Source organism: Equus caballus, chromosome 20 (assembly GCF_041296265.1).
Source record: "Equus caballus isolate H_3958 breed thoroughbred chromosome 20, TB-T2T, whole genome shotgun sequence".
In the NCBI taxonomy this organism is placed as follows: domain Eukaryota; kingdom Metazoa; phylum Chordata; class Mammalia; order Perissodactyla; family Equidae; genus Equus; species Equus caballus.
The window spans coordinates 46,894,623-46,900,622 of NC_091703.1; positions in this window are offsets into that span (position 1 = coordinate 46,894,623).

Sequence of the window (6,000 nt, forward strand, 5' to 3'; positions counted from 1 at the left end):
CTCCTGGAACTGTCAAGGTCATAGATAGTAAGTGATACCGTCTGGATCTGAACCCAGCTCTGACTCCCAAATCTAAGCTCGTTCCAGCCACCAGGGTCATCCTTCATTTTAAGTCTTCAAGTTAAACGATGCTCAACACAATATGCAATTTTTTTTTTTTTAAAGATTTTTTTATTTTTTCCTTTTTCTCCCCAAAGCCCCCCGGTACATAGTTGTGTATTCTTCGTTGTGGGTTCCTCTAGTTGTGGCATGTGGGACGCTGCCTCAGCGTGGTCTGACGAGCAGTGCCATGTCCGCGCCCAGGATTCGAACCGACGAAACACTGGGCCGCCTGCAGCGGAGCGCGCGAACTTAACCACTCGGCCACGGGGCCAGCCCCCACAATATGCAATTTTTTAAAGGCAGGAAAGCACAATATGTTTTAGAAAGATTTCCATAAAACAATGAAAATATCAAAGAGTGCACTGTCAAGGGAGGACCGGGTAACTCACGAAGCTGGTGTTCCCGTGGTAAGCGGGGACTGTAAAAGCTGTATTCCAGCCACTGGGAACACGGGCTCTCAGAGGAGCCCCACCATTCCCGGGGGGTCACCAGGGCAGTGAACTGGTCCCCTAGAAGGCTGGTATCTGACCTGGAGACTCATGGAAAGGGGGAGAGCCTTTGGGAGAGCAGGACAGTGTGGGTGGCCTTTGTGGAGGGCACAGACCCAGGACCTGCTGTCATGGGCAAGGGGCTTGCCCGGCGAAACCCACCATCACACCCTCCAACCAAGTGGCTGTCATTGAAAAGCGTGGTGGTCTCCATGGGAAGAGAAGAATGGTCTGCTTCAGCCTCTCTCTCTTTCTCGCTCTCTTGCTCTCTAGTTCTCTCTCCCTCACACACACAGAATCTTTTAAAACGCAGAGAGCAAGAGGAAAATGTCTATTTGCACCATCTGGCTTGTTCTTTAAATAGCTCGTTCCAAGAAAGAAATATGTTCTCCTTGCGTTAATTTATGTTTCTACCTTTTTCTTCCAATAGGCCCGCAGAAGGGGCCAGGGGAGGGGGCAGCTCTGATGCCTCGCAAGGATTCGGCAATGGCTTTGGTATGCTGCTGCCTACACAGCAGTATTTAACCCAATTACAGGATAATAAGGGCTCAGACAAATTATCTGCAAATAGATATGTCTATATGTAAACCCTCGTATTTGGAACATGCGTCTGGAGCCAAAGAAAAGTTAAGCGCTTAGCCAGAGAGGGACTGAGCTCACAGATTTTCCTTTTTTTTCCCTCCTTGGATGTGGAGATACTTGCGTTAGATAAATGAGAAATCCCAGGTACAGCCTAGAGGGTCCTGCCTTGAAATTGTCCAGATGATGAGTCTGGCTCTGAGACCATCCCCATCTGGGATCTGTGCCCACCCAGTGACCCAGGGCACGCTGAGGGGCTCTGCCGAGTTAGCCCAGGGTGGCCCCCCGCAGGCGGCAGTCCCCAGAGGCTGCCCAGCCACCCTCCTTTCCTTCCATCCCAGAGCAGCAAGGACAGACCTCCCTAGAGAAATGCTCACAGCCTGGCCCCGATGAAACTGCTTCGAGCCTAGTCAGCAGAGGCAGTGGGCCGCAGAGGATAAGCTGCAAAGGAACTGAAGCTTGCATTTTATGGTTCTAAACCATCAACTGACACTGAAAAAGCTTTACAATTTCACTTTACAGGAGAGCAGGAAACTGAGGCCCAGACAGAAGGGACCTGTGAAGGCCACCCAGCTGGCTTGTGGGAGGCTAAGACAGGACCCCGGCTCCCGGGCCCCAGCGCAGGGCCCTCTGCAGGACCAGCGCTGCCCTCTTAACAGGGCTGCGGGTCTTGGAAATGATTCTCGGCCACATGACTCTTCTCTGAGAACACAATTTAAAAGAGAAACTGGAATTCACTTTCTTTTTTTTCCCTAATAATTTATACCTAGAGGGAAAAAAAAATTTTAAATAGGATGTATATAATGTGTCCAATAAAAGTATAGATCGTATGACGCAAAATTCCTTTGTTGCCACCGTCAGGGTACATTTGTGTGTGCGTGTGCACACAGGAGCGTGATGGGAACTGGCTCCGTGTGTGGGTCTGTGTGTCTGTGAGCGGGTGTTCCCTCTCGGACCAGCGCTACGACGTGCTAACCATTCTGTTGGTTTAACAGTTCACACTTCTAGCACATTTCTCCATCTGCCCACCGAGGCTTGCCATCCACAGTTTTCTTTATTATGATGTGTTCTGCTGCACCTTAAAAACTGTTTTCCTTAGACAGGGTGTTTGCTGTTTTATATGGGGCAATTGACACCAGCCCACATCCAGGCCTTGGAAAATACTTTTGGTTCCCAGGGAGAAGGAGGTGGACCAACTGTAACAGCTCTCCCAGCGGTTGGGGGCGAGGGGGGCTCCTGGGTGAGGCCTGCCAAAGACACCTTGACAGTTTCCCCTGTCATTTCCAGAAATGTCTTAAATCAGTTTGAACATCTGCAAGCCTTTGAGTATGATTGCATGGCAGGGTCCAGGGCAGGGGTGGGGGAGGCTGTAGGAGGTGATGGGGTGAGGACGACGGAGAGGGGTAGGCAATGAGCCCAGAGGTCCAGCCTCAACAGGGCCCCATCAACTCCTGCAAGATGCCCCGAGCCTGCCCAGGCCTCCTCCCACCCACTTCTACCACCTGTTTTTAGGACCAGGCTTTTCAATTCATTTCAGTTTCCAAGGAGCAGGGGCAGCTGAGCCCGCAGCAGGGCAGGGACCGCTGGAAGGACCGGGCCGTTGTTTTTGTAGACAGGAGGCCTGGTTTTCGTCGGGTGCGAGGAGGTGCCCAGGTGTTTTTATGCAGCCTCCAGTGCAGGCCTGGCCCGCTGGAGTGGATTTCAATTCTCGTTTGCCAAACTACACTTTCAAGAGGTGTCAGATGTCGAAAACCTCTCCCCAAAGCCAAGGCAAGCATTTGGGGGAGGAGAGGTCCGGAGGGGGCTAGGGATGGTAGGAGAAGAAGTTGGTGGAAAAAAAGGAAAAAGCAAAGGCACCAAGAAAAGTTCCTTCTCATAGTGTTCCAAGTTGGCTGTTTCTTTTGAAAATAATTGGTTAAGCCATGCACAAAGCCAGGTAAATCTGTTCTGCATTGCGAAGGAGCCTCAGCAGAGGCCGGTCTGCTTGGCACCGGTGGGATTTTGGGAACCAGAGCTTTGTAGGACAAGGGAAGGGGCTGTGTCCAGTGACCCAAGGTGACCCGTCCCTTAAGGGCAACCCAGAGAGAGAGAAGAAGTGGCAAGAAAGAGTACGAGGGAGGGAAGAGAAAGGGAGGGCAAGGGAGGGGAAGACAGAGGAGGAGTTAGGGGGACAAAGGCAAGAGCAGGGCAAGTCTTCTGAGTCTGGCATCTTGGGCCCCTCGCCTATAGGACGGGGGTGGGCTGGCAGAGCTCGGCGTCCCCGCCTGGTACTCTCCCATGCATGCTCCCTGCCCCAGTTCTGTATCAATAACTGTGCTGACGGCTGCCCCTTCTATAGGGTTCAGAATTCTTCTCTCTAATGACTCATGAAAGCATAAAATTAAGACATTCTGGGAAGCCAAAGGAATCTGGTTTAAAATGTGTGTTTGGGGAATGGAAGGCATTAGAAGAATGCTCATGTCTGGACTATTCTGTTGTTTTCTTCCCGTTTTCTCTTCAAATTAATGAATGAGTCACGGCCGTCTTTAGGCCTGTAAAATGCTCCAGCAGGGCAAGCAGGGAGGGCTGGGGGCCCGACGAGCTCATTTTCTCCAACTGTTCAGACCTGTTGCTGTTTCCCTCTTCCTCTTTCTATCCGTCTCCAGAGAAAGGCTCTTTCCCATTAACAAGCAGCACAACTCGAGCACCTTTCTCCTCCCTCCTTGCACCCCCAGGACAAGACCGCCCACCTTGAATAAAATCCGGCCAAGTTACAGGCTATGTGGCTGGCTTCGCCCAGAACCTGGGTGGCCAGCCCGACAGGACGCCTCACTGGGGCCGGTCTGGTTGGACCCTCAGCTCCTCTCTACACACCTCTGATTCATCCCGAGTCTGCCCTCAGCCAGCTCCCCAAACCGAGGGGACCCCTTCAGCGTGAGTAGCACTAGGCCAGCCATCAGAAGGTTAAAGAATAATCGCTTAGCTTCTAGAAACTGCAGACAACCCTCTTTTGCTTCTAGTGCCTTCTCCCTAGTCTCCCTCCTGGACCTCAACGACCCAGCCCATCTGGGCCCACTGTCCCATGCCCTGCTCCCTGCCCCACTGAGCCTGGCCCCTGTCCCCAGGCACCACTTAGCCCCTGGGAATTTCAGAAGTAGTCCACATTCCATAAATGTTTCTTAAGAGAGCCCTTCCCCACCCCCCTCACCCCCAAAAAGAACACCTCTTCCCTTAACGCTGGCATTAGGAGACACTGTGATAACAGAAGGAGGGGAAGGAGGAAGGTCTCAGGCTGGAAGAGCTCCATAGAGGACACCTCAGCAGACCTCCCCGAAGGCCTGTGCAGCTGCTGCTGACAGATAGAGAAACAACGTCCTGGACCTGCCTCCCCATCCCAGGCCCCTGACTTTGCTTCTGTGGCCTCTCAGCTTCCCTGGGGAGAGAGAAGGGAGGGGCCCACAGACTTATATTATGGAACACCTACTGTGCACCGAGAGTTAGACATCGATGACCCACAGACCCTGCGATTGAATCACGGAGGCTGCTGTGATGCGCTGAGGTTAATACGCAGCCCAAGGTCGCACACCCGGGTCAGCCCTGCATCTTCAGCCTAGAGGGCAGGAGCCGCCTGCATCCTGAGGCCTCAGAAGCATCTTTGCAAGCTCTGACTCATTTTTCTTCTTCCAGAAGACAGAACTGGCAGCATCCACAGCCCACTGTCCTCAGAGGCCCGGCCCAGAGGCTCGGCACCGGCGGTGTGTCTCAGCTTAATGCCGGGCAGCCTCCTGTGCCAAGATCAGACCTGCCGGGGAGGAGGTGTCCGGGAGAGGGCTGGGGGGTCCAAACCCTCCTCATGCCTCCCGCTCTCTCCATCCCAGCTGATGGCCAAGATGCTTGAAGCTGTTGTGCCGAAATGAAGTAAAGAACATTCATGCCTTATTACCAAGCTGCATAGCAACGACTCTGTAAATGATTAAATATGTATCAGATTCACTTCACTGTAAGTCTGATTTAATTACAACACTAAAATTCTCCATACATATATTCCATTTTTATAGGTTCTTATTTGTTGAGTATGGTCATTTGCTCAAAATAAATTGAGGGAACACTGTTTATATATGCCAGTTTCAGAGCCAGGAGAGAAAAGCTGATGTTTATGCAAGATGTGATTATAAAATAATGACTATGTTTTTTCAGCAAACAGACTAGGACTCCAAAGACATTCCACTGCAAAGCTCCATCCTGTTCCAGGGACGTTGCCATTGCTCAAGTACCTTGTGGCATCTCTTCTGGAATCGCCTTCAGAGTCCATCTGTGTGGGCTCCATGGAAGAAAAATAAACCACTCCGCCCCACCTCGTTATTGACCGAAAAATTCTATTACCCAGTTTGATTACTCACCTAATTCCCCAGGATTGGCCTCAAATGGCTTTCAATTGCTCCTAAATATCAGATCAACTCTCAAATGACGAGAACTAGCAACCTTTGAAGGACATTTCCAAGAATGCTGAGCAGGCCCTGGGAGCAATTCCAAAAGAATTGAGAGCCAGGCGGGTTGGAGCGCGAGGCCGGCGTGGAGCCGAGCCTAAGAGGACGGGAGAGCTCTGAGCGATGAGGCGGACACTCTCCGATCTACTGAGCGCGTTTCCCACCTCACCCTTCTTTGGAGTCTCCCAGGAAGGGCAGGTGTGATGGTGATCACCCGACTGTGGATGAGGAATTGAAAGCCCAGAGGAAATCGTGTGTCCTGGGCGCACAGCTAGCAGACAAATCACAGAGTTGGGACTGGAAATCGAGGCTATGTGTGCCTGTGTGCACAGCGCCCACTGTCCCCCTATGTCCCACATGATCTC